Source organism: Mirounga leonina, unplaced genomic scaffold, assembly GCF_011800145.1.
Source record: "Mirounga leonina isolate KUSES-001 unplaced genomic scaffold, KU_Mleo_1.0 Mir_53, whole genome shotgun sequence".
Taxonomy (NCBI): domain Eukaryota; kingdom Metazoa; phylum Chordata; class Mammalia; order Carnivora; family Phocidae; genus Mirounga; species Mirounga leonina.
Genome location: NW_023270807.1, coordinates 69,180,879 through 69,207,887, shown reverse-complemented (window position 1 = coordinate 69,207,887; position 27,009 = coordinate 69,180,879). Strand labels below are relative to the sequence as shown.

The 27,009-nt window shown below is 38.8% G+C and overlaps 1 protein-coding gene across 2 annotated transcripts in view; it reads left to right on the top strand.

Moving 5' to 3' along the window:
• HS3ST5 (heparan sulfate-glucosamine 3-sulfotransferase 5) overlaps window positions 1-27,009 on the top strand; it is a 161,074-nt gene that overhangs the window by 25,872 nt on the left and 108,193 nt on the right. The window contains exons 2-3 of one of the 2 annotated variants that reach the window (XM_034990313.1): window positions 17,376-17,478; window positions 18,822-18,949. The exons of the other annotated variant lie outside the window; for it this stretch is intronic. The gene's annotated coding sequence lies outside the window, so the exon portion shown is untranslated. The remainder of the gene's footprint in view (window positions 1-17,375; window positions 17,479-18,821; window positions 18,950-27,009) is intronic. 2 annotated transcript variants of the gene reach the window in all.

The following is a 27,009-nucleotide window of genomic DNA, read 5'->3' as shown; positions in this document are numbered from 1 at the left end:
TGTGCTAGACTGTTTAGAAATGTACTCTAGATGTACGATTTCCTAGGAGATGGATTTTGTGATTTTGTTCATTAACCTATAAATGAACCTGACAACCAGCCTATTGAGATTTCTTTTTTCTATGCATCCAATCTTAATCTTACCTACTGCTAGCTTCAAACTCTAATTTTTTAATTTGTTCAAATATTCACTGACTACTTCCTATGTGCCAGGAACTCTGTAGGCACTTGTATACAAAGATCCCTACCTTCATGGTACTTAAATATTAGAGCGGGAGAGGAGAGTCAGAAAATATCAATAAAGGATAAGTAAATTACCCAGTATATTAAAAGGAAATAAGTACTATGGGTGGGTGGGGGGGGTGAGGTGACAAAACAGCAGGATAATGGGGATCAGGTGCATAATGAATTAGGGAATGAATTGCAATTTTAAGTAATGTGGTCAAGGTGTCTACACTGAGAAGGTGACGTTTGGGTAAAAAGATTTGAAGGTGAGGAATGTGGCCATGCCAGAGAATATTCCAAGCAGAGGAAGAAATCACTGCAGAGACTTTCAGGTGGGAGGTACTTAGTATGTTTGAACAGTAAGAAGGAAAGTGCCTGGATGAGTTCAGAGAGATAACTTAATAAAAGGACCAGTCTGGCTGCCATGCTGAGAATAACTGGGCAGCAGAGAGGCCAGTGGTCAAAACAGAAAGATTAGTAAGAGGCTATTGGAATAACCAGGCAAGAGATGATTGTTTCTCACTCCTAAGAGATGCACTAGAGACAGTGAGGAGTGGCCAGTTCTAGACATATTTAGAAGGTAGAATCAACAAGATTCTCTTGGCATAAGTGGAAGAAAGGGGTCAAGGTTTTTTGGCCTGATGACTAGAATGAAATTACCATCAACTGAAACAGAGCAGCTATTTTGAGGAACAGGATGAGGATGAAAGATAAAGTTTTGTACTAGACATATTGAGTTGAGATGCTTATTAGGCATCTAAATAAAATATCAAGTCAGGAATTGCCTTTATGGATCTAAAGTTTGGAGGAAGAGTCATCAGCATATAAATTGCTCTTCTCTTAGAGGAGGTGAAGATGAGCCAGCCTTTTTCAACTAGAGTTTCACAAGAGAAGTAAGCCTTCATGCCTTAAAGATCCCTTGTATGTAAATAAATTAAGTTCTGTCCAGTGTATCAAAAATGGTACTGGCTGTGTAGTGTCCTTGAAAGAATTGAGAAATCTTTGTTGTATGTTTGTCATTCAGATGAGAAAGCCCACTTGAGAAAGGCTGCTTGGGTTATCTGAGCAAACTTAAGTTCTTTGTCTCTTTTTCAGACAAATTTCCTAAATCATCATTCTTTTTTAAAAAATTTATTTAGAGAGAGAGAGAGAAAGAGCATGAGCTGAGGGAGGGGCAGAGAGAGAGGCAGAGAAGCAGACTCCTCGCTGAGCACGGAGCCAGACAACGGGGCTCGATCTCATGGCCCTGAGATCATGACCTGAGCCAAAACGCAAGTTTCAGATGCGCAACCAACTGAGCCACCCAGGTGCCCTTCTTAATTCTCATTCTTAAAGTAATTAGAATCTTGAGATATTTTGAGTCATTTTACAAAACCATAAATAGAATACTATCAATCAGTCTTTCCCAAAATGTGTCCAGTTTTAACTGTGCTCATATAAAGTTTGTGTGTTGTGGGTGGGGGGATAGGATGAAGGATTAGGGGGTAGGGATGATAGCTCAGATATGTATGATGTTGAGGAAAATTAATTAAAACAAAATCTTTCTATCAACCCAGAAATCCTCTCCAGAAGGGTAGTAGAAAAAGAAAACACATTTGTTACTAAGTAAGCATTAAACCAAAATGTGATGTGCATCACGGGCAATCCACTGAGAGATTGCAAAGACAGAAAGGAATCGTACCCCCTTATGTAGGCAAACAGATGCAACCCATTACATACAAATTTTCAAGATAAATGATAACTAGTCCTCAAATCAGAGGACTAGACAGCACTGTTATTCACAGATAGCTTATCCTAACTTCAGCATCTGTGTTAGCTTATTAACTTTTTCCATGAGAAGAACATACCTCATATCTTATGACAGCAGGTAGCTTTGCAAATTTGCAAAATTGGAGCAAGTCACCCACTAAAGTTAGGTTCTACCCTCCCACAAAACCTGGGAGGTAGGGATGCTGTTTTTTTCAATTTTGCTTTTCAAAAAGATGGTTCCCATCTTCCTGGGTCATAATGCTGATAAAAGGCCCATCTAATTTTCAAGATGATTATATACAAGAGAAGAAAGTGGAGCACCTGGGTGGCTCAGTCAGTTAAGTGTCTGCTCTTGATTTCGGCTCAGGTCATGATTTCAGAGTTGTGAGATCGAGTCCTGCATCAGACTCCATGCTCAGTGGGGAGTCTGCTTGAGATTCTCCTTCTCCCTTTGACCCTCCCCCCATGCTCGTTCTCTCCCTCTCTCTCTCAAATAAATAAATCTTTTTTAAAAATAAAATAAAGAGAGAAGAAAGTACAATTATAAATTTTGTAACATAAATACCCTTTAAAAAATGATGGGGGAGAAGTCTGTTTGCTAATTGTCAACACAGAGAATTAAACCTCTTGGTTTTGCGTGTGTGTGTGTGTGTGTCTGCCCACCTATTTTCTTTCTTTTTTCTTTTTTAATTTTATTATGTTATGTTAGTCACCATACAGTACATTATTAGTTTTTGATGTGGTGATCCACGATTCATTGTTTTAGTGTAACACCAGTGCTCCATGCAGTACATGCCCTCCTTAATACCCATCACCGGGCTAACCAATCCCCCCTCCCCCCTCCCCTCTAAAACCCTGTTTGTTTCTCAGAATCCATAGTCTCTCATGGTTCATCTCTCCCTCCGATTCCCCCCTCCCTTTTTTTTTCCCTTCCTTCTCCTAGTGTCCTCCATGCTATTCCTTATGTTCCACAAATAAGTGAAACCATATGATAATTGACTTTCTCTGCTGCTATGAACATTGGGGTGCATATGGCCCTTCTTTTCACTACATCTGTGTCTTTGGGGTAAATACCCAGGAGTGCAATTGCTGGGTCATAGGGTAGCTCTATTTTTAAATTTTTGAGGAACCTCCACCACTGTTTTCCAAAGTGGCTGTACCAACATGCATTCCCACCAACAGTGTAAGAGGAGTTCCCCTTTCTCCACAACCTCTCCAACATTTGTTGTTTCTTTCCCTGTCCATTTTTGCCATTCTAACTGGTGTAAGGTGGTATCTCAGTGTGGTTTTGATTTGAATTTCCCTGATGGCTAATGATGATGAGGATTTTTTTCATGTGTCTGTTAGCCATTTGTATGTCTTCTTCAGAGAAGTGTCTTTTCATATCTTCTGCCCATTTTTTGACTTGATTATTGATTTTTGGGTGTTGAGTTTGAGAAGTTCTTTATAGATCTTGGATATCAGCCCTTTATCTGTAGTGTCATTTGCAAATATCTTCTCCCATTCTGTGGGCTGCCTCTTTGTTTTGTTGACTGTTTCCTTTGCTGTGCAGAAGCTTTTAATTTTGATGAAGTCCCAAAAGTTCATTTTTGCTTTTGTTTCACTAGCTTTTGGAGATGTATTGTGAAAGAAGTTGCTGTGGCCAATGTCAAAGAGGTTACTGCCTATGTTCTCCTCTAGGATTTTGATGGATTCCTGTCTCACAGTTGAGGTCTTTCATCCACTTTGAGTTTGTCTTTGTGAATGGTGTTAGAGAATGGTTGAGTTTCATTCTTCTGCATGTGGCTGTCCAATTTTCCCAGCACCATTTATTGAAGAGACTGTCTTTTTTCCATTGGGTATTTTTTCCTGATTAGTCAAGGATTAGTTGACCACAGAGTTGAGGGTCCATATCTGGGTTCTCTATTCTGTTCCATTGGTCTGTATGTCTGTTTTTGTGCCAGTACCATGCTGTCTTGGTGATAACAGCTTTGTAATATAGCTTGAAATCGGGCAACGTAATGCCCCCAGCTTTGTTGTTCTTTTTCAACATTTCCTTGGCGATTCGGGGTCTTTTCTGATTCCATACAAATTTTAGGATTGTTTGTTCCAGCACTTTGAAAAATGCCATTGGAATTTTGATCAGGATGGCATTGAAGGTATAGATTGCTCTGGGTAGCATAGACATTTTAACAATGTTTATTCTTCCGATCCATGAGCATGGAATATTTTTCCATCTTTTTGTGTCTTCTTCAATTTCTTTCATAAGTGTTCTGTAGTTCCTAGAGTATAGATCCTTTACCTCTTTGGTTAGGTTTATTCCGAGGTATCTTATGGTTTTTGGTGCTATTGTAAATGGAATCGTTTCTCTAATTTCTCTTTCTACAGTTGCGTTGTTAGTGTATAAGAAAGCAGCTGATTTCTGGGCATTGATTTTGTATCCTGCCACATTACTGAATTGCTGTATAAGTTCTAGTAATTTGGGGGTGGAGTCTTTTGGGTTTTCCACATAAAATACCATGTCGTCTGCGAAAAGAGAGAGTTTGACTTCTTCTTTGCCAATTTGAATACCTTTTATTTCTTTTTGTTGTCTGATTGCTGTTGCTAGGACTTCTAGTACTATGTTGAACAGTAGTGGTGAGAGTGGGCATCCTTGATGTGTTCCTGATCTTAAGGGAAAGGCTCTCAGCTTTTCCCCATTGAGGATGATATTCGCTGTGGGTTTTTCATAGATGGATTTTATGAACTTGAGGAATGTTCCCTCTATCCCTATACTCTGAAGAGTTTTAATCAGGAAAGGATGTTGTATTTTGTCAAATGCTTTTTCTGCATCAATTGAGAGGACCATATGGTTCTTCTCCCTCCTCTTATTAATGTGATCTATCACATTGATTGATTTTCTAATGTTGAACCACCCTTGCATCCCGGGGATAAGTCCCACTTGGTCGTGGTGGATGATTCTTTTAATGTATTGTTGGATCCTATTAGCTAGGATTTTGTTGAGGATTTTGGAATCCATATTCATCATGGATATCGGTCTGAAATTCTCCTTTTTGATGGGGTCTTTGCCTGGTTTGGGGATTAAGATAATGCTGGCCTCATAGAATGAGTTTGGAAGTTTTCCTTCTGTTTCTATTTTTTGAAACAGCTTCAGTAGAATAGCTATTATTTCTTCTTTGAATGTTTGGTAGAATTCCCCAGGGACTCCATCAGGCCCTGGACTCTTGTTTTTTGGGAGGTTTTTGATCACTGCTTCAATCACATTACTGGTTATTGGCCTATTCAGGTTGTCCATTTCTTCCTGTTTCAGTCTTGGCAGCTTGTAGGTTTCCAGGAAGGCCTCCATTTCATCCAGATTGCTCAGTATATTGGCATATAGTTGTTGATAATAATTTCTAATAATTGTTTCTATTTCCTTGGTGTTAGTTGTGATCTCTCCCTTTCATTCATAATTTTATTAATTTGGGTCCTTTCTCTTTTCTTTTAGATAAGTCTGGCCAGTAGTTTATCGATCTTATTAATTCTTTCAAGGAACCAGCTTCTAGTTTCGTTGATCTGATCTACTGTGTTTCTGGTTTCTAATTCATTGATCTCTGTTCTAATCTTAATTATTTCTCTTCTAATGCATGGCTCAGGCATCATTTGTTGCCTTTTTGCTAGTTCTTTAAAGTGTAGAGTTAGTTGGTGAATTTGGGATTTTTCTATTTTTTTGAGTGAGGCTTGGATGGCTATGTATTTCTCCCTTAGGACCACCTTTGCAGTATCCCATAGGTTTTGGACTGATGTGTTTTCATTCTCATTGATTTCCATGAATTGTTTAAGTTCTTCTTTGACTTCCTGGTTGACCCAAACATTCTTGAGCAGAGTGGTCTTTAGCTTCCAAGTGTTTGAATTTCTGCCAAATGTTTTCTTGTGATTGAGTTCCAGTTTTAAAGCATTGTGGTCTGAGTTTATGAAGGGAATAATCTCAATCTTTTGGTATCGGTTGAGGCCTGATTTGTGACCCAGTATGTGGTCTATTCTGGAGAAAGTTCCATGTGCGCTCGAGAAGAATGAGTATTCTGTTGTTTTAGGGTGGAATGTTCTGTATATATCTATGAGGTCCATCTGGTCCAGTGTATCATTCAAAGCTCTTGTTTCCTTGTTGATTTTCTGCTTAGATGACCTGTCCATTGCTGAGAGTGGAGTATTGAGGTCTCCTACAATTAATGTATTGTTATCAATATGACTCTTTATTTTGGTTAACAGTTGGCTTATGTAGATGGCTGCTCCCATGTTGGGGGCATAGATATTTACAATTGTTAGATCTTCTTGTTGGATAGACCCTTTAAGAATGATATAGTGTCCTTCTGTGTCCCTAACTACAGACTTTAGTTTAAAATCTAATTTGTCTAATATAAGAATTGCTACCGCAGTTTTCTTTTGAGGCCTGCTGGCACGGATGATGGATCTCCATCCCTTCACTTTCAGTCTGGATGTATCTTTAGGTTCAAAATGAGTCTCTTGTAGACAGCATATGGATGGGTCCTGTCTTTTTATCCAATCTGTAACCCTGTGCCGTTTTATGGGAGCGTTTAGGCCATTCACACTGAGAGTGATTATTGAAAGATGTGAATTAATTGTCATCATGTTGCCTGTGAAGACGTTGTTTTTGTAGATTGTCCCTGTAAATTTCTGTTGTATATCACTCTTGGGGTCTTTCTCCTTTTATAGAACTCCCCTTAATATTTCTTGCAGGACCAGCTTAGTGGTCACATATTCTTTCAGTTTCTGCTGGTCATGGAAGCTTTGCATCTCTCCATCCATTCTAAATGAAAGCCTTGCCAGATAAAGTATTCTAGGCTGCATGTTCTTCTCTTTTAGTACCCTGAATATGTCTTGCCAGGCCTTTCTGGCTTGCCAGATCTCTGTGGATAGGTCTGACGTTATTCTGATGCTCCTCCCTCTGTACGTAAGGAATCTCTTCCCCTAACTGCCCTTAAGATGGTTTCCTTGGTTCTAAGATTTGCGAGTTTTACTATTACATGCCGGGGTGTTGGCCTGTTTTCCTTGATCTTGGGAGGGGTCCTCTCTGCCTCTAGGACACGAATGTTTGTTTCATTCCCCAGATTAGGGAAGTTCTCAGCTACGATTTGCTCAAATACATCTTCTAGTCCTCTCTCTCTTTCCACTCCCTCCGGGATTCCAATTCTTCTGACATTGGAATGCTTCATGGTGTCACTTATTTCTCTGATTCTATTTTCATGGATCCTGAGTCGTTTTTCCCTGGCCTTCTCTTTTCCCTTTTTATCTATTAAATTGTCTTCCAGGTCGCTTATTTGTTCTTCTGCCTCACTTACCCTAGCTGTTAGATTATCTAGATTAGATTGGATCTCATTGATAGCATTTTTAAGTTCTGCCAATTCAGCTTTCATTTCTGCCCTTAGAGACTCTATGTTGCCATTAATTGATTTCTCCATTCTAGCCATTGTCTTCACAATTGCTAGCCTGAATTCCATCTCCGACATCTTGGTTATATCTGCATCCATTTGTAAATCTGCAACATAAGTCATAATCTCTGAGTCTTTTCTAATTTGGGGGTTCCTCCTCCTAGTCATTCTGTTGATGGGTAGTTGAGGGAATGTATAGAGTCCAAATTATTGACCAGAATCCAAGCAAGATGCACCTGTTTTCTAGAGACCTTAGGGTTGCTGGCCTCTTGTTTTCCCAGCCTGTCTTCTGGAGAGGGGCCTGCCGTGCTGACTCAGGCAACCCTGTTTGGGCAGAGTTGCCCTACCCCCCGTGGCTGGGGATAGGCTCAGTGGGAATCAGTTTATTGGGGTTTTTGTTCTCTGACGGCTTTCCCTGGTGGCTTTCCGCGTCTCTTCCGAGAGTCAGAGCAGAAGAGATCATTTCCAACCCTCGGCATCAGAGCAGAGAGATCGCAGTCTGTTCTTCAGTGAGCTCTCCAGGCCACCCTGTCTCTGTTTCTGTCCGTGCTGCTATAAACTGCAGCGTCCTGGGTTGTGCGCCCCTCTGCAGCGCTCCCAGTCCTGCCTCCAGGTCAGGGCACGTCTCTGCCCTTTGTGCTTCTAAAACCACCAGCCGCTCCCAGTTCGCATGTGCAACCCCGCCGCTCCAGGTTTCCATCCCGGGGGCTGCCCTAAAGTCCTTTCCCCACCGCTACCGGTCTGCAAGTCTGTGCCCTGTCCCCAGTGTGCGAGGCTGTCACTCACTGGTGTAGGATCCCCACGGCCAGGCTCCCTCCTGCTGCCGTTTATCATATGATATCTGTCCGCAGAATCACGGCTCCCCATTTCGTACCTCGAAACCAACCACCCGCAATATTCTGTTTGTAGAGATCCAGATCTATTTTCTTACATCTCAGGCTGATTTTGTGGGTGCTCAGAGTGGTCTGGTAGATATCCAGCTCAATTCCAGGGACCAGTTGAAATAGGGTCCCCTACTGCTCTGCCATTTTTTCTTCCTCCTGGTTTTTATTTTTATTTGTCCTTATGATGGTGAGCTCTAGGTATAAAATGAAAATAAACAGTTCTTTACTATAGGACTTCTCAGGGCTTTTAATTTGCTTGTGTACATTATAAAATTCCAGGGGAGAAATATGTTTTGCAATATTTCACAATGTCAGTTTCTCTATGGTCAAATCTCCTTGACCATAGAACTTTTTTTTTTTAATGGAGTATCTCATAGGACCAGTATTCCTCAAATTAACACACTGGAAAATGCCATGCTGACCTAATACAAACCTGACCAATTCCAGAAAGACTGGGTGCATTTATTTTGTCATGATACTTTATCCCGTGCCTGCATTCTTCATGCCCATTGTTGCCAAACTTAGATCATTTTTGCACTTGAATTTTTAATTTGTTGCTTGTTCTCCCTGTTTATTTTGGTATGTGATAGGTTGCTCTTTTCCCCTATTTTGGTGCATGCTGTGCTATTTTTGTGTTCATATTTATGTGTTTGGCTAAAATATAAACATTCTATATTCCTATTTTATCACTCTGGTAATAATGGCATTAGTATTTTATTTTTTAAATGTTTTTTACCCCACCACTATTTTCTCAATTCTACTACTGGATAGTTGCTTTGTATCTTAAAGGCACGCAGGCATCTATTTGAAATCACACCTGATGTTTTAAGTCTGTAAAATATTTGTTAAATATATACAGCAATGCTTTATAGGCCAATTCACTGCTTGAGGGCACTAAGTCTCTAGGTAACTGCTCCTGGAGAAAGGAGGCATACTTGTACTTGTCATAGACAGGAGTATGGGTGTCCTCAGGCATAGGGCACCATGAGAATTAGGTATACAACCCATAATTACCTCACTAATGCATTTATTTTCTTTAAAATAAGAATTGTACCAAGTAGCCACTATTTTCATTAATCTCTAATTTCTACTAAATTTCTTTCTAAATCCTCATGATTTGCAAAGCAGAGTAAAGTCCACAATAAATATAGAATGCTTCTAAGTAAACTCAGTCATTTCCTTAATTTACTTAATTGTGCATTGAATTTTGTGCACTTTCAGAGCTGTCCCTGGATTTCTTCATACAACTGACCAATCACTTGCCGTATTAGCCCTGCTGATGTGTGGGGGGAAAGGTGCTAATTGCCTCTTAAACTTACCTCCTACCTTTCTCCATTAACTCTGAATATTCCATAAAATAGAGAAGTTCCAACTCATTTCATCCAAAAATGGTTGGTTCTTGGCCAGCTGGTTGGAGCCCTGGGGCTTCCCTGCTGTCTCCTGTAGCTAAAATTATCTTGTCTTTTCAAGGCCACAACCACCAAAAAAAACCTTACACCTTTACTTGTTTGCCCTTCAAAAAAACTTTTCCTCATTTAGTCCTCTCTTACCTCTTGTTAAATGCTTTTTCATTTATAAATTTGCCAGGACTTTACTCTCTCCTTTCTAATGATACCAAATCCCTTCTTTAAAAAAAAAAAAAAAAAATATATATATATATATATACACACACATATATATATCTTTCAGAACACCATTAAACAAACAGGCAACTTCAAAAAATGTCATCACACATACTAAAATTTGTACCTAGTGACTGCCACTTTATAGACTGACACTCAGTTCCATGGAATTTGGGGTCTTTTTGTGGTGTCTCAGCCTGGCCTTTTAAAAGGTGCTAGGAAAATGCTAGTATTTGAGCTGTAGGCCAGGAAGGGAGATTTTCGAAAGGGCCACTCCCTAATTCTTTGGCTTTATCATTGCAATTTGGGCAGTACATTTTCTATTTGCCATTTTAGAGTAAGAAGTAAATACAAAGAAAGAATACACTAAAAGAAGTTACTTAAAGGATGTAATGTCTTGTTCTGTCACAAAAGCCCCACTCAGTGGAAGGACAGATGGAGGAAAGATACTTATACTCCTTTGTTCACCCCACTTTAAACCCTTCTCACAAGCTAAACATAGGAGATCCTAAAAACAGATTGGCCTGATCTAGGAAACTAGGGAACTTTGTTCTGCTAAATTTTGGCTCTAGAGGAATAGGTCCATTTAAACCTGTTAAAGTCATCCAAACAGCCATTCCTTAGTGGCTTTCTAAACTTATAATGACTTAAAACTTAGCATGGAAAGCGATGAAATATGGAATCTAAATGTAAATGTTGTGTGTCCTGCTAACTTTTCTTGTGTCTCTCAATGATATCTCTTGAAGTGATCATGATCATTTAATATGATTCAGGTAGAAGGAGCCAGCCTTTAGAAAATGAATTTTGTCAAGTCTTTTTCCCATTCAAATGCCCAGATTTAGTAAATGCAAGGGTAAGATGTCTAAATCAAATTCAATTAAAATTAGAGGGTTGATTTCTGAGTTATCTGGCTTAAATGAGAACTTGTTCTTCTCAATATGATTCATCTCCCCAAAGAAGGTAAACTTTATATGTCTCGACAAATACATTTCTCTTTCTAAAATAAATACATAAGGTATCTAGGGACAGTATGAGTTTCTTGCACTTATTTTTTGTGCCCTTTCATCATTTGACTTCATAATTTAGGAGATCTGAATGCCTAGGTGAGCTGTGACCTAGCTGTTCAGGCACCACTCATAATTCCTGAGTTGGGAAGCTGCCTTCCAGGAGTAGCTTTCTAATTTAGAGAAGAGAGGACCTATCCAGGGGAATCTATAAACATAATCTATTTTGCTTATTGTTTGTGTGAAGACACATATGGAGGAAATTTCACCTTAATAGTGATATCAATTATTTAAGAATTAGTTGTCTCTTTGGGGTAATAATAATAATAATGGTTAACATCTATGAGTGTTTATTGTGTGCCAGGAACTTACTAAGGGCTTTATAATACTACCCCATTTAACTGCCCCAAACCCTACAGTTTAGGTGTTGTTATTTCCCCTGTTATCTAGATAAGGAAATCATGGCACAGAGAAGTTAATAAGGAACTTGCCCAAGGTCGGCTCCAGGGTTCATGACCAACAGAATGATGCCAGAGTCTGCCTTCTTAGCTCCATGTGACACTGCCTCATACACATGCTTATTCCCCAGCACTGCAGTCCCCCAACACACCAACCTCTTGGGTTCCATGAGATTTTCCCTTTATCGATAACACCTTTGCTCACCAGGACCATCTTGGGACTTGCTACTTATCCTTCGAAATATGATTCAGATATCACCTAATCTCTGAGGACTTCCTGACTTTTCCAAGGAGAGTAGTCTTCCTTCCTTATCGAAGCTCCTATGACTCATACATGCACACACACGTATTCTCCCTTCCCCCCCCCATATATCTGTGTTTCTCTTTTAGCCCTGTACCACACTACACAGGCACCTTGTTTATATGTCTGCTCCTCCAACAAAGCTGATTAAATCAGGAAGTGGGTAGCTTGGATCTCCACTGTCCCACACATTAGTGATTAATAGGAGCTTGCTGATTCAGTGTGTTTCATGAATGGGCAAGCAGGGCATTTGCCACTTAATCCTGGTTCCATTAATACTGCTGTGATGCTAGCAGATAGAATGTGGAAATAAAAAAAAAAGAAAAGAAATGGAAAAAAGCAGATACATCCATTCTATCAGTTAAATTTTTAAAAAGGGGGGGAAGAAAAAACAACTTAACATATAATAACCTTCTATGGAAACTATGGTTGGGACAAAAAATAATCAAATCATATTCTGTGGCATAGAAGCTCGTGATACAACTTTTTTAAAGAAGATTATATTTATTCATTTACTTATTTGAGAGAGGGAGAGAGGAAGAGAGCAAGGAAAGAGCAGAGGGAGAGGGACAAGCAGACTCCGTGCTCAGCATGGAGCCCCACGTGGGGCTACAACCCACGACCCGTGAGATCATGACCTGAACCAAAATCTAGAGTTGGATGCTTCACCAGCTGAGCCACCCAGGTGCCCTTCATGATATAACTTGTTAAAGAGAAACTGTGATAGTATATATATTTTATTGACATCAGAGTTATTTATTTCTCTTTACTTTGTAACCCTAGGGTAAAAGCTATAACCTCGGCCCAGTTTTTCCCAAATTATAGAACTCTGAGGTTTCTAGCTGAATCACGTGTGGCCCTTCCTGAGACTAGAGGCAATCTCCTAAATTTTCAGAAATGGAACGTCACCCTTGCCCCTGGGTATTGTACTTTTAATTGACACTTTAGAATTCTGAGATCATAGGCTCTGGCCTTGGAGTTTAATTTTGAATTTATCACTATTCAACTTCTTCCCCAAAAAAATCCTAGCTGAAAGAAGTGATACATTTTTTTTAAAAAAGCGTAGGTCCCAAAAAGTGAAATGTATCTTAGATAGACGGGTTTTAGCCTTGTTTTCTTGCCACTTCACAGTGTGATGTTGGGCGAGATGTTCGCCTCTCTGTGAGATAGTTCCCTCATCTGTAGAATGGGATGATAAGAGGTATCTAGCTCTTACAGGAACTAGGAGGATTAAATGAGTTCCTGTATGCAAATGCTAAGAACAGTGTCTGGCACATGATCAGTACCTGAGTATTTGCAGTCATCATCAAGCCATGGAGGAGTCTATGTGAATACATTAGATATCAACAAAAGTTCCTTCACAAATTGTTATAATACTGTGCCCTGCACTTACTGAAGGTGAAAAACGTTACTCTAAGTTTTAAAATCCTTATCCAAAATGATATCCATTGTGTTATTTAATATTCATTTTTATTTCTGTTATTTCTTATATAAGGACTACATGACAAACTTCAGTTTTGAATTTAGTACCAGAAAAAATGTTTTTTCTCTTGAAGAACAGATAAATGTTTCTAGAAGATATTGAAAATTATATGCCACCTTTTGTTTTGGGGAAGAATTTGCCAACAGACTTCAAGGTTTCGACCTTTGGAAGAAACTTAAATTTAAGCGCCTCTTGCAAAGATACATGTGCTTTTATGATAACCAAATGGAAACAGAGTTACATTTTGCTCACAGAAATTAAGGGGTCCTATTCAGAGAGCATGCCTCAGAGATGGTTACAGGAGCCTAGAGGGGAGGTGGGCCGGCTGACCACTGTGGGCAGGGCCAAGCTTTTCCTCCAAAAATTGTCCCCTTCACACAAATCACAGAGTAACTGTGAAGCCCCAGCTTTTGGTGCTGCAGGTCCTGGAGTGAGTGGGTGTTTGACGGAGCAGGGCTGCATGCTGAAGATTCCCCACACTCTACCTAGTGCTGGCATGAAAATGGAGAAAAGGCTCTGCTGTGAGCCAGCATCCATTGTTTTATTTTTCACAGCCTAGCAGTTACTCAAGACTGATTCTCATTGAATTTGATTCTCACATTGTCTTTCTCTCTCCCAAACATGACATTTATTTCAGCATGAATAAATGCAGTTTGAGGCTGCCTATTTAAGGATCACTCTAACAAAAACAAGGAACCTATTTTCATATGTATAGTATGTGTTAATGACCAACAAGGCAGGATTGAAGGACAATAATGATCAATTTTAAGGATATTTTCACTTTATCATAACTATTGCTTTGTAACTGAAAATAACATACAGAGGGGGAGCCAAAGAGGGAACACCCAAGTACATGGAATATGCATTTTGAAGAACTTCTTTTCAGGGGAAGAAAACATGTCAGGATGTATGCAGTGGGATCCTTTTGTAAGTCCATGTTTTCCTTTGTCTCGTATTTTCTATATTTAATGTGATTAGACCACCATTAGGTCTGTACCAAGAGCATTTGTCAACAGTTGAAGTCATTTTCTCTTTGGCCACAGCTGCAGTTGGAAGTTATTCATGATGACCCCATACTCAAAGGGCAGCAATAAAGTGACCTTCACCATCCAAGAATCTATTCAGACAACTAATATACATGTTAAGTGGAAACCAGGACAGATGGCAATATCAGCCCCAGAGTTCTTTGTGATTATTGGAGACTGGTATTCAGTTCTGGTCTAGATGGTGCATTAGCTCCCCAAAATAATATCTTCACTGCAGCGATCAATGTTCTAGGAGACCAAAGAGCTCCATACATGGTTTTATGTTAGGATAGCAACAAATATTTAATACCTCACAATATTTGGAGACATCTGCATGGGACAAATACAGAGAATTTATTCAATTGGTAGGGCCTTATTTATATGAGGAGGTTGAAAAAAAATTACACATGGTGATGATTCCTTCACTTAGTCGGCAGATATTTATAAGAAACTTTCTAAGTACCAAGCACTATACTCTCTGATGAGTATGCCATGGTGACCATAATAGTTATGGTGTATTAACTACCTTCCAAACCCCAATGAAACAACTGAAAAAGAATTATTTTAAAGGCACCCATGTATAAGGACAAAAGCATGGGATATGAGACAAAAACAACAAATCATTTAAGCTGAAAGTAGATGTAGACATAGAAACTGATTTAGCAAGACCAAAAATGCTGAATCCTAAAACCAGCAGTGGGCAAAGGCTAGAAGCTATGCAGTTTCCACCAAAGCACTCCCAAAGGCTCAGGAAATGGCCTCTGTGGGTATCTCTGGAATTGGGAAGTGAACATGAGCTTAATCACAGGAAGATGGACTAAAAGCAACACTGGATATCCCTCCATTCATCAATTCATCCATACAGTTGGAACCCTGAAGTTAGAACATACAGTTGGAGCCCTGAAGTTTTTTCCATGATTAAGTCAAACAGAGAGTCCATGAACTTGGGAACCTCAGGGGGAAGAGACAACAGCAATACCACACTAAAAATAATGGATTTAAGTGAGAGTTCACATAGATCTCAGAGCCTCGGTCACTGGACTCACAGAACCCTGGCAATCAGATTTCTCCAGGAAAGCTATCTGAAGAGTCTTTGGGGAATTTGGTCATTCCAGAAATAAAAGAACAAAGGAAACAAAGATCAGAGATTCCTTAAGGAAATAGACTAGCCGGGTCACCCTAGAGTAATGAGTGTAATTGACCAGTTCCTGTAGGCTCACAAGCTCTTCACTCATAATTGTGAGTAGACAACAATGGATCAACACATGTTTTATGGAAGGCATCTAATTTGACATACAGACCAAAAACAGACAGAAATACCTTGCAGGAAACAGAGACTATATGAAGAGATAAGAAAAGATTTTGCCTCATTTTAATGAGAAGAGTGTGCTTTATAGAACAGGCACTTTCAGAGAAAACCAAAAAAACATGCCTGGAAGTTAAAATTATAATAACAGACATGAAAAACTAAAATAAAGGATTGGAAGATAACACTGAGGCATTTTCCCAGCAAATATAGCAAAAAGATGAAAGAGATGGACAATATGAGAGAAGATTTTTTAAAATTAGTCTAAGGATTCTAATTCTGAATAATAAGAATTCCTCATGTGAGAAAAAAAATTAAATGAAGGGGAAAAATCATCAAAGGAAAATTCTCAGAATTAACATGAGTTTCCCCACTGAGAGGGCCATGGAGTGCCCAGCACCGTGAATAAAAACAAACCACATTCATTGGGATGTTTTATAACACTGGGGACAAAGAAAAATCCTAAGAAATTCCAAAGCAAAAATACAGATTTCATAGATTGGATAAAGTATCCAAATAGTATCAAACCTCTCATCAGCAATACTGGGTAGCTAGAAGACACTAAGTGCCTTCAAATATTAGAAGAATCATTTCTAATCTAGGATCTATAGCAAATGGCCCTATTGATTATTTGTGAGGATAGGCACACCTCACAATATCATACTTTTAAATATACAAGATTCAAGAAACTCTACCTTACGTGTACCTTTTTGTAAAAAGCCTTTGCAGGATGTACTTCACCAAAGAAGAGAGAAACAAACAAAGTAGGATACAAAGTATTTACAGAATCAGGAAACACAAGTAATAATCCAAAACAGAACTTTGGAAATTCCAGGATACATCTGTGCAGCAACTTGTTAAGAATGAAACCAGGCAGAAGTCTCCAGAAGATTTCTCCAAAAGAGGAAAATTGACAGAACACCTAATATACTTAAACATATGGAGAGATTTGCACAATTAGAAAAGAGTTAGGATTGAAAGAGTCATAAACTATTGAAAACGAAACAAGAGAATTACTAACTCTGTCAGAGTCAGGACTTGTGTAAAGGGGGGCATGAAAATAGTATACTCCATGACTCAACTGAGAATCCATAATAATCCATAATAATAATTCATGATAAAACTCATAATAATCACAGTTGGTCTGTGTTGGGAGAATGGGCTCACAGTGTTTGTGTGGTAAGAGTTCATGTGGTCAGTGTAGTGGAGGAGTGTGAAGGAGAACCAAAGCCTTCTGTTCCAAGAGGGAATGCATTATTCAATGTTTAAAACTAAAAATTCAAGAGAAAGTAATATAAGCATGATATTTACAAAACTAGCCAAAAAAATGCCAAAATATTCAGCTGGAAGAATTGAAAATAGTTGTTTTAGAGGAGGTGAAAATGGCATTGGAGTGGGCAGAGAGTGGCTGTCTTCCCTAACAAGCCCCATACAGCTGTCTCTTTAAGATATGTTCATTTGTCACCTTGAAAAAATAAAGACCAAATTAAAAAAAAAAAAACAAAACAGCCTAGTCTTAGTTGTCTTGGAATTTACACCCTAAAGAGGGGTAGGATACAATTACATAGATGTGTAACTCTACCTACCAATTGTGCTAAATGCTATGACCTAAATTTCTTGTTTAATCTTGTATGAATCCTGAAAGGATGGGAAGGTGCCCATTCTTAATGAGGTCTGTGCCATCCCCAGTAGTTGGTGAAAGATCATTATGAGTCATGAACTTCAGAAAAGAGTAAGGAACCATCCAACGTGGCATCTGTTGGGCTAGAGTCACTAACTGCGAGATGCCACCTGGAGCATTCTGTTTAATGATGGCAAGGTTAGCCACTGTGACCACGTGAAGGGTAATATTCACCTGGAATAACCTTCACTATTTTCTCTGTTCATGGAGGTTAACTTTATTGGCCCTAGTAACAGGAATAACCACCTGGAGCCACAGACCAGGAGAACCTGTGAGGACGTCAGAACTCGTCTATTCTTCTTTTGCAGCCAGGAAAACGCAGACTCCAGAAGGGTAAGCAGTCTGCCCCAGCTCTCAAAACTATCTAATGCCAGAGTTAAAGCAAGAACTCAGATCTCCAAGTTTCTTATCTAGAAACTCTTCTCTACAATTATAGAAAAATATATAGCTTGGCCTGTTAGAGAAGCTGAAATTAAATTAAACAAATTAAACTAATTAACATAGTGTTGCCCAACAATAGAAAACTTTATTTTCTTTGTGCAATGATGAAAGAAAACATTAAAAAAATAATTATTCTATTTGAATTTTGCATTATTGTCTAAATTTAGTACCTGATAGCAGCTTAGGGATGATCAGTCTCTTCTTTATAAAATAAATAATTTAAATTTTATATTCATCAGTAATTATGTGAAAATCTAATGGTGATAACTTGTTACAATATTTCCAAGGAATGCCTATAAATACTGCAGTATATATGACTTGCACACATTCTCATCCTGTTTTAAATAATGGCTTTGCATTTACTGTGGATACTTATATTTTAATAGTTTTAATCATATGTAGAGAACATACTATTGTTTTCTTATGCTAATGAAACATTATATAAAGAAGTATATGCTAATGAAACATATAAAGAAGTATCTTCCCTCCAGAGGAACCTTGTAATTTAAGACAGCATGTGCATATCACTCACACACACACACACACAGTCAGCCCCCTGAATTCCCTGAAAGAAGAATGCTTGTTTTACCAAAACAAGAAAGCTCTTTTTTAAAATGTTCACACTGCTGCGCCAGGACTTGCATGTTAGTCATGTCTACCGTAGTCAGATCTACAACAGCATTTTGAAATCTTGCTAGGGTCCTGACACATGTACTTGTACTCTTCTAAAGGATTCCCTGCCACTCCAATAGAAGCTTACTACAAGTTCAGAGAACAAGGCTATTGTTACCACAGAGAGACTGTTGAAGGCTTCTTTTTTTTTTTCCTGTAGTAAGGAAGCTTTGTAATAATTAGGTTAGAATATGATTTCTGATTCTGAGATCCGATTGGAAAATTCCAAGAAATACTCAGGATATCCCAAAGAACATTTAGGATTGTATTTAGGGTTGTATTGACCCTGTGATCATTGTCCACTCAGAACAGATTCTCAGTGATATGAAGGAAAATAGCACATCGATATGATGAGCATTAGACATGATATTAGGCCACATGATATCTATGAAATTTCCCTTTGGGAAGCAGGAAGTATCTATGATTCGGTAGATTAAACAGTAATTTTCAAATATATATTTTTGTGAATTTTACCATGTTCTCTTTGTCAATCAGCCAGAGGGAGGGTTAGCACTCAGATGTATGACCCCATGTCTGTGTTTTCTTCTATAATGCTCTGGAAGACTCTGGAAAGGTCAAGGAGCCCCCAAAGGATTATTGCTGGAAGATTGCATGACTTGAATTTGAACAGTTCTTCAAATCCAATACATATTTGACTGAAATATGCATATTTATTCTCTAGATTACTGAGGTAAGCATAGCAAGAACAGAAAAGGTGAGAAAAGAGTTATTCCTGCAAGTATGACAGTGAATCATGTGATTCAAAGCAGGGAAATGGAGTGTATTTGGTTGTTACTGTCCCGGATAGTTTAACTCAGGGCACTTGCTGTGGACTGGATTGTATCCCTCATAAATTCATAATTTGAAACACTAGCCCCCAGTGTGATGGTATTTGGAGATAGAACTTTTAGGAGGTAATTAAAGTTAAATGAGGTCATAAGGATAAGGGTCCTAATCCAGTAGGATTGGTGGCCTTACATGAAGAGAGAGGAAGATCTCTCTCTCTCCACATGCATGCACCCAGGAAAGACCATGTGAGCACACAGTAAGAAGGCAGCTGTCTGCGAGCCAGGAAGAGAGGTCTCACCAGAACCTGACTGTGCTGGCACCATGATCTCAGACTTCCAGCACCCAGAACAGTAAGACAACAAATTGTTTCAGCCACTCAGTCTGTGGGGTTTTGTTGTGGCAGCCTGAGCTAAGACAACACCACAGGAGTGTACTGCGGAGATTGGAATGTTGAAGCAAAGCCTGCACCAGGCCCAGTGCAGGATCCCAAGACCAGAGTTAGAGCAGAGTTTAGGTAAGAGCAGGGATCGGAATAAAGGCAAGACTGAGACTATGCATGGGGCAGAGTCATCCACTGAGGAGCATTGAAGCAGGATTTGGCATAATGAGCGAGAGCTTCTGCTTTGGACTTAACTAGGTTAACTTATTTTTCTCTACCTTCCGTAAGTTGCAAGACTTTAAGCAAGTTACTTAACTACCTTATTCCAATTCTAGTACCTCACAATGGAGATGATAATGCTTTTATCACGTAGCCGTTGTGAGAATTAAATGATTAGTATTTAGCATAATGTTAGTGCAGGCTAACATCTTTATGAATTGGCAACTATGTGTAGTAGCCAAAGGCCAGAGAATTTGGGGTCTAAACTGGTCTACATTCGTTTGTTCATACTCCAAAGATTTACTGCATACGTACTATCTGCCAGGCAAGATCATAGGTGCCAGAAATAGAGCAGTGAGCAAAACAGGAAGAAAAAAAAAAAAAACCCTACCCTCATGGAGCTTATGTTCTAGATAGTTAATGAGTCTAATGACAAGAACCTGAACTTAGCAGGCTCCTGAGTCCCCAGCCATGTCCTACATACAAAAAGGTCTTGTTCTGGGCAACTCACACAGTTTGGGGAATGGCTAAATATATGTAAAAAGAGACAAAGGAAACATATGCTGCCAAATAGCTTGTCACAGGTATGATAAATATTGCTCATTTCTTTTTCAAAAATGCCCGAAGGACTCATATTGACATGGCATCTTGTCACCCTTATTCTCTAAAAGCTTTTCTTCTCCTTCATCTCTCCCCTTTAAAAAGACAGGCTTTATATAAAGACAGCGTTCTTGTCCTAGAAAGAAGTATACCTTGATCTATCCATTGTCCCATAATGTTTCATTTGCTCTCCTGAATCTTGTTTCTGAAAAAATTTCAGCCTGGCAGGGAGGAAAGCAGATTTTTAAACAATTTGGGAAATTAAAGCTTCACAATGATACTTTCTGAAAGGGGCCCCTTTGTGTTCCCAGCTCCCCTTCTCAACATTTGTGGAAGTCTGTGTAAGACAGTTTTGGGAAACTCCTTAGTCTTGGGGTGTATGTGTGATCTCTTTTTTTATATTCATCTTTCCCTCTTGATTCAGAAGGCAAACTAAAATGTGGAGACCTTGGCCTCATAAATAATTGCAGAGTGGATTTTGTTTTGTTTGGTGGCCATTTACCATGTTATTTGTCGTGTTTTTCACTCTTTGTCATCCCTCTGCAGGGCTGATTGGAGAATGGATTTGGTTACAATTAATAAACCACTTCTCATATCTAAAAAACGCATTCTCCAAGACATTTTTCCACAATAACAGTGTAGTGAAATAGGTTGTTCTTTTGTTGCTTTGGAAGTGTGCCTTATTTTCCTTTATTATTTTGAGGCAACCTGAGTTCATGTATACACAATCCAAAATCAAAACAGCTAAGGGAAGCGCTGAGATAAGCTGCCCATCATTTTATGCCTAAATAAAAGAAAGGGAAAAGTAAGAGTAAGTGTTTTTGCAAAACGTCGATGAATACACAATCGTGGTCAATAAAGAACCACTAGAAACAATGCTGAAAACAAATTGGACTTAGTCCAAAACTCTTTCCATGTTTAAAAAAGTTTGGGAGGGCGCCTGGGTGGCTCAGTTGGTTAAGTGACTGCCTTCGGCTCAGGTCATGATCCTGGAGTCCCAGGATTGAGTCCCGCATCGGGCTCCCTGCTCAGCGGGGAGTCTGCTTCTCCCTCTCCTGCTCCCCCCTCTTGTGCTCTTTCTCTCTCTCACTCTCTCTCTCAAATAAATAAATAAAATCTTTAAAAAAATAAAAAATAAAAAAGTTTGGGATTTCTTTTCTTCTTCCCCTGTAAACGCATATGTGTACCAGTTTTGCCCACAATAGAAAAGTAAGGTTATTTCAGTAAGTCTCTTCTGTTTGGTTTATCACATGGATCATGGAAAGGTATGATTTTAGAGTTTGTTGCATTTAATGCACACTTATAAATTAATATTGCCGAATAAAGATAGCCCTTCAAATAGCAAATAAATTCTTACTAAGAGAAGCTCCTCTCTTATAACTAGAACACCTCTCACAGGACTAAGTCCTTTGTTAGTAAGATAAATTCTAGAAATGGATTTCAGAGTAAAGACCTCAGTATTTGTTTTTATTCTTGTAAAACCAATAAAGTGCTGGCAAAGAGCACTATAATGTGTCACCATAGTTAGAAATAAGGCACATTTAAGAGTGTTCTTTATTGCCTTTTGAGGGTTGGATATTGCTGTCCTTACCTACACTGCCATTTTACAAAACAGCAGCAGGAAGGTTAGATTCATTTGAGCCCCACTTGAATATTATATACACTCTTTAAAAATGTCAAACCTTTAGGAATATTAAGGGATTATGATATACCATCCTTATGTTCCTGTAAGTTTAAGTCTGAAATAATGCTGAATCTAAAAGAGTAAAAGGGTATGTTTTTCCATTGCCCTTCATACCATATTATTTCCTATAAAAGAACAACTCCATGTCAAAAGACCTAGCCATTGCAAGTGTTATTTTTTTAGATAAGAAATGTAAACACTATTTTGATACATACTTGTTTCTTTATATCTGGATGTTAAAATGTATAATACCTCCCATTCAAACTACAGTAAATTTGCATTGCAAGTTCTGAGCACAGAAGGTGGGATGGGATAGGAAAATATAACATTCAAACCCTGGTGAAGGGCTTTCTTGGTTGAAAGGGAAATGCAGATGCGCACAGATGACTGGAACGAAAATGGGAAGGGAGTTTGTCACCAAATTGCGGAGCGGAAGGCTTAAGAGCAGGATTCTCAACTCTGGCTGCACTGTAGAATCACCTCGAAGCATACCAGTTCTTGAGAGCAACTAGCATGCAAGTTAAGACCTCAGAAAATAGTTGGTATGTCGAAATGAAAAATAGATGTATAACCCAGAGCCTTTCTCTGTGCTGTAAAAAAAAAAAAAAGCCTGTACATATTCAACAATTATACCTTTCTTTGTTTTGGTGGGAGGCGGGGGTAAGGTGTAGATGTTTTGTCATTTACCCTGGGTGGGCCTTCAGGAAATGCTTTGTTGCCAGTCTGACTCCCATTTCTAGCCACAGCCCTATGGAGTTTACTTGATTGGTGAATGATATCTATACCTGAGCGTAGGCGTGCATGGATATATAATGCTCTGTGTGAATGAAAAGCAAATTAGTTCTTTCAGATATGTTCTCTTGGTTCTGATTAAAGATAAAAATAAAAGCTGTAAGTTCCCACAAATGCTACAAGTGGCTTTTTCTTGCAATGTCCCCGTTTATATTTTCAGCAGTATCAGTTCAGCAGTATCTCTTGAAAAAGTCCTTCATTCAAGGACCACCTTGCAACCCCAGATCATTTATGGGTAATTTGGTAGATGATAGACATTTGAAATTACTGTGACAGGTGTTTTCACATTGTTTCTGCTGATCTGATAAAAAGCACATTGCCAGAAAAGAGTGTCGAGAACTTAAATTCCTCAGAATCAGTTTGAAGCGCCCATTTGAAATGAGAATTGCTATAAAGAAGCATTTTGGAAAGAGATGAAGGGGTGGGGGGAGTCCTTGAGATGAAAATACAGTTCAGGAAAACAAATGTAGCTCTTTGATGGGGACTATATGCACCGTGCTTTAATTTATTCATCATTGTTATTGTCCTTGAAATTGTTTGCTGCTACCATTCACATGATGGCCCCAGGAAGCGCCGAAGGGAGCCAGTGAAAACAACTCGATGGTGAACTATTACAATATATTGCAAAATAAGAAATAAGAATTTACTAAAGAGACAAAGAAATACTGAAGGCTGAAGGCTAAAAAATACAGGGAAAGACTCTTCTATATATGATGGCCCAGCGGTGCCAACGTTAATCTGTAAAACCAGTGGCACCCATGTTAAGTAATTTATATGGGAATAAAAATTGTTTTATATAACTTTTGCCGTAGAAGATAACATTCCATAAGCTCGTCGTATTTTTAATCTTGACTTAAGAGAAGTACTGCTGTGACAATTTTAAAAAATAAGAGTTCCACTTATCTCTTTGCAAGAGCTCCTTCTCTTCATTCTGTGTCCTTCCCCTCATACCCGCCCACCCACCCCCAACTCCATCCACCCCCCCCCCCTTAGCCAAAGGCATTTGTGAAATATGGAAGCACTTATGTCATGCTTTTATTTGGTTGGGGTATTCTTAATAAATGCCTCCTGTATTTCAGAGGTGGTTTGAGGAGGTCAGCTAATGCAATTTCACTTTGATTACTTATTTGAATTTTGGATGCAAAGAACCCTGAACCAATTCCCTGAATTTGTCATAATCATAATTTAGTTATCCATGGCTGCTTCATTAGATTTAAGGTCCTTTCAAGAGAATATTGATTATTACAGCTCTTGATTATCTAATAACAATATTCATAAGATGCCTTCTTCCTCCAGCTCCATTCCCCTGACTCACTAATAGGTCCTGACTTTAACTGTTCTCCTTTTCCAGTCACAGCACCCCCACCCCCAGAAGTTACCACATCATAATGACACAGCGATATAAAGCAAGACCTTCTGTTCTTTCAGATGTTATACATTATTTTTCATAAATCCTTTCTGTCCCCTTTCAGTTTACCCTTATGTTTGCCATTAGAAGTCTGTATCTTAAACTCAAGTCCAAGCATGGCATTCCAGAGCTTAACAGAGCTTAGCCACCTTGTACTTTCTGTGTAGAGAAAAGTGGTATAAAAAAGCCCTTGGACCAAAATGTGAAACTTGTTTTTCCAGCTAGATGACATCATCAAATGGGAACATTAACGTTAACACGTGCCAACTCAAATAAACTAATATATATTTAAAAGTAGTTATATTTAACAATGTGTATTATCACCAAAAGGGAAAAAGTATATATTGGTCATATATGAACCTTTCACTCAAATGATTCATTAAACTGTTTAACAAAGTGTTTGAGAGCATCTAGAATATCCCAAGCACTTGTCTAAGCAGTAGAGATTCAACCAACGGTAAGCAAGATAGACATGGCCTTAGCCTTCCTGGAGCTTCCAGTCTGTTGACCATCCAGGGAAATAAGGAGGCGGTGACATCACTGTATAACAGGGACTTAGATTGGAGAGAACAGGGTTCTACCGGATCTAGGGAAAAGACACTTAGAGAGAGAATTATCGGAGAAATCCTCCTGAGGAAAGTAACCTCTAAGCTGAGATCAAAAAGCAAGAGGAGAAATTAGTCAAGCCAGTTGGGTTAGTGATGTAGGCAGAGGAGCAAGAACACGACATATGCAGGGAATTAGCAGAAGCTCTAGATGAATGAATGAGCAAGGGTGGAGGAGAGACAGAAGAGGCCAGAGAGCAGTCGTGCAGGGTCATAGTCAGAGGGACACAGGATGAAGGGCAGTTTGTTGCCTTGAGGTGCCCTTGGGTATCCAAGAGAAGTTTTCAGTAGGGAGAGCCTGCATTGCCAAAAAACAAAAGATGATTTCATTTGGAAATTTATGAACGGGTAGGAAAGCTCTAAGTGTAATTAAGAGGTAGCTGAATTTCTTGAGATTCCTTGGCTAGTTTTCTAGAAAAATCTTTGACTTAGCTCCTGTTACATATTTATAACTCACTGACTACTGTTTCTGTAGCTCTTTTTCTCAACACATTTTGAATTTTATGCTTAAAACATATTTTATTGATGACTTAAATGTTTCCTATTCTAATTACACACCTTTAATTTCTCCGCATTTTTTTTCAACCAGAAATTGATATAATTAAAAATGTTGTGGTCTGCCAGGAAGAAGTACAAAATAGAAAATGTAACAGGCTATAGCATTACACTTTGAGTCAATTCTGTGCAAGTTTAATTCCCTACGCTTGTCAAAAGTTGTTAAAACATTGCTTGCCTTTTTTGAATATAAAATGTGGACAGACATGTACTAATATATCAAAAAATGACACTTTGTCAAAGAGGGCTTTCATGGGAGAATGTTCTGAATAAAATGTTTTCTTTTACAAAGAACCCGACCTGTTTAACATTCCAGAGCAAACACAGAAGAACACAAAATGCCTGAACTTAACTGCCATTCACAACCATCAGTTTCATTTACCTTTCATACTTTTTTTAATATTCCAAAAATTGTTCCCCCAAAGAATTATCAATTTTATTCCATGATAACCTTTATTTGAAGTAAAATAAAAGTAGCTTAGACCCTCCTCAAAATGGATGCCTTTCAGACTTACTAGCACTTCTGATTGTATGAAGATGATATGGTTTGCTATGTCTACTGTTAGACTCAATGTAATTATATGTGAAGCAGCAACTCCTTTATCTACTAGGAACACTTGCTGAGGCTAACTGTAGTTCTCTCTTCGGCAGATGAAATACAGAATTATAATCTCAAACTTGTTTTCAAGGTTTTTTTCCGCATTTTAAAATCTTTTAACCTAGGGAAAGACAGTAGCCAGAAAAGAATGGAAAACAGATGGCATTTGAAGGCCTTAGCAAGATTGACAAAGCAGATGCGCCTGTATGTCTTCCCCTCCTCATTCTTCAAATAGTACTTCCCCATTATGATTCATTTGTGATGCTTCCAATGCTTTGGGTCTTCTGAGGATTTCCAGAATTAAGATAATGGTGGATAGTTGGAATGTTAAACTGAAAATCAATAGATAATTGGCTTTGATCAAACCTCATATCGTCTTATTGAAATAGGAGGGATATCTGTATATGTTACGCACATCCTTGGCAGAGAATGCACTAAGTCTGGCTCTGGAGTGGGAATATCATTCATTGTTTAGGGTACCAGGGAGAAGGGCTGAAAGAAGTAGAAACAGATGGCAGTTGAGGTAATTGAGATACGGTACAGCTCAAGGCATCCTGGAATGCCACATAATTGTACTAGTGTGAAAAGAAGAGAAACATTCTATGTAACTTCATTTCATGTGTAAGCTGAGCCTGCTCGGAATTAAAATTCCTCAAGGGTAGGAGGGGATGCAAAAGGTTTGAGCTAATATCAGAGAATGGCAGGAACAGATTCCCCCACTAGAAGGGTTCATTGGAGAGTAGGAGGCCCAGACCAGGTTTTAATAAAATACTAGAAAATTCTGTGTATATGGATATAAGAGATGACTAATACTGGGAGCAATAGATTTTAATTCCTAATAGCTGAGCCAAATGTGTTGCCTTCATCTTTTAATTAATTCACACTATTATTGCAAGGGAGAGGTATTTTGTTGTGGTAGTGGTGGTGGCTGTAAGCATCTCACAACTGAAAATGCCTCCTTTAGAGCTCTTAGTTGGCGAGCTGGGACAGTGAGGTGCAGAGCTATAGAATGAGGTTTTGCACTCACCCCATCACTACCAATTACGTGGCCCTTGGCAGGTGCCTTAGACTCCCTTGGCCTCACTTTGTTCACCTATAAAATGGGCCTAATGATACCAGGTC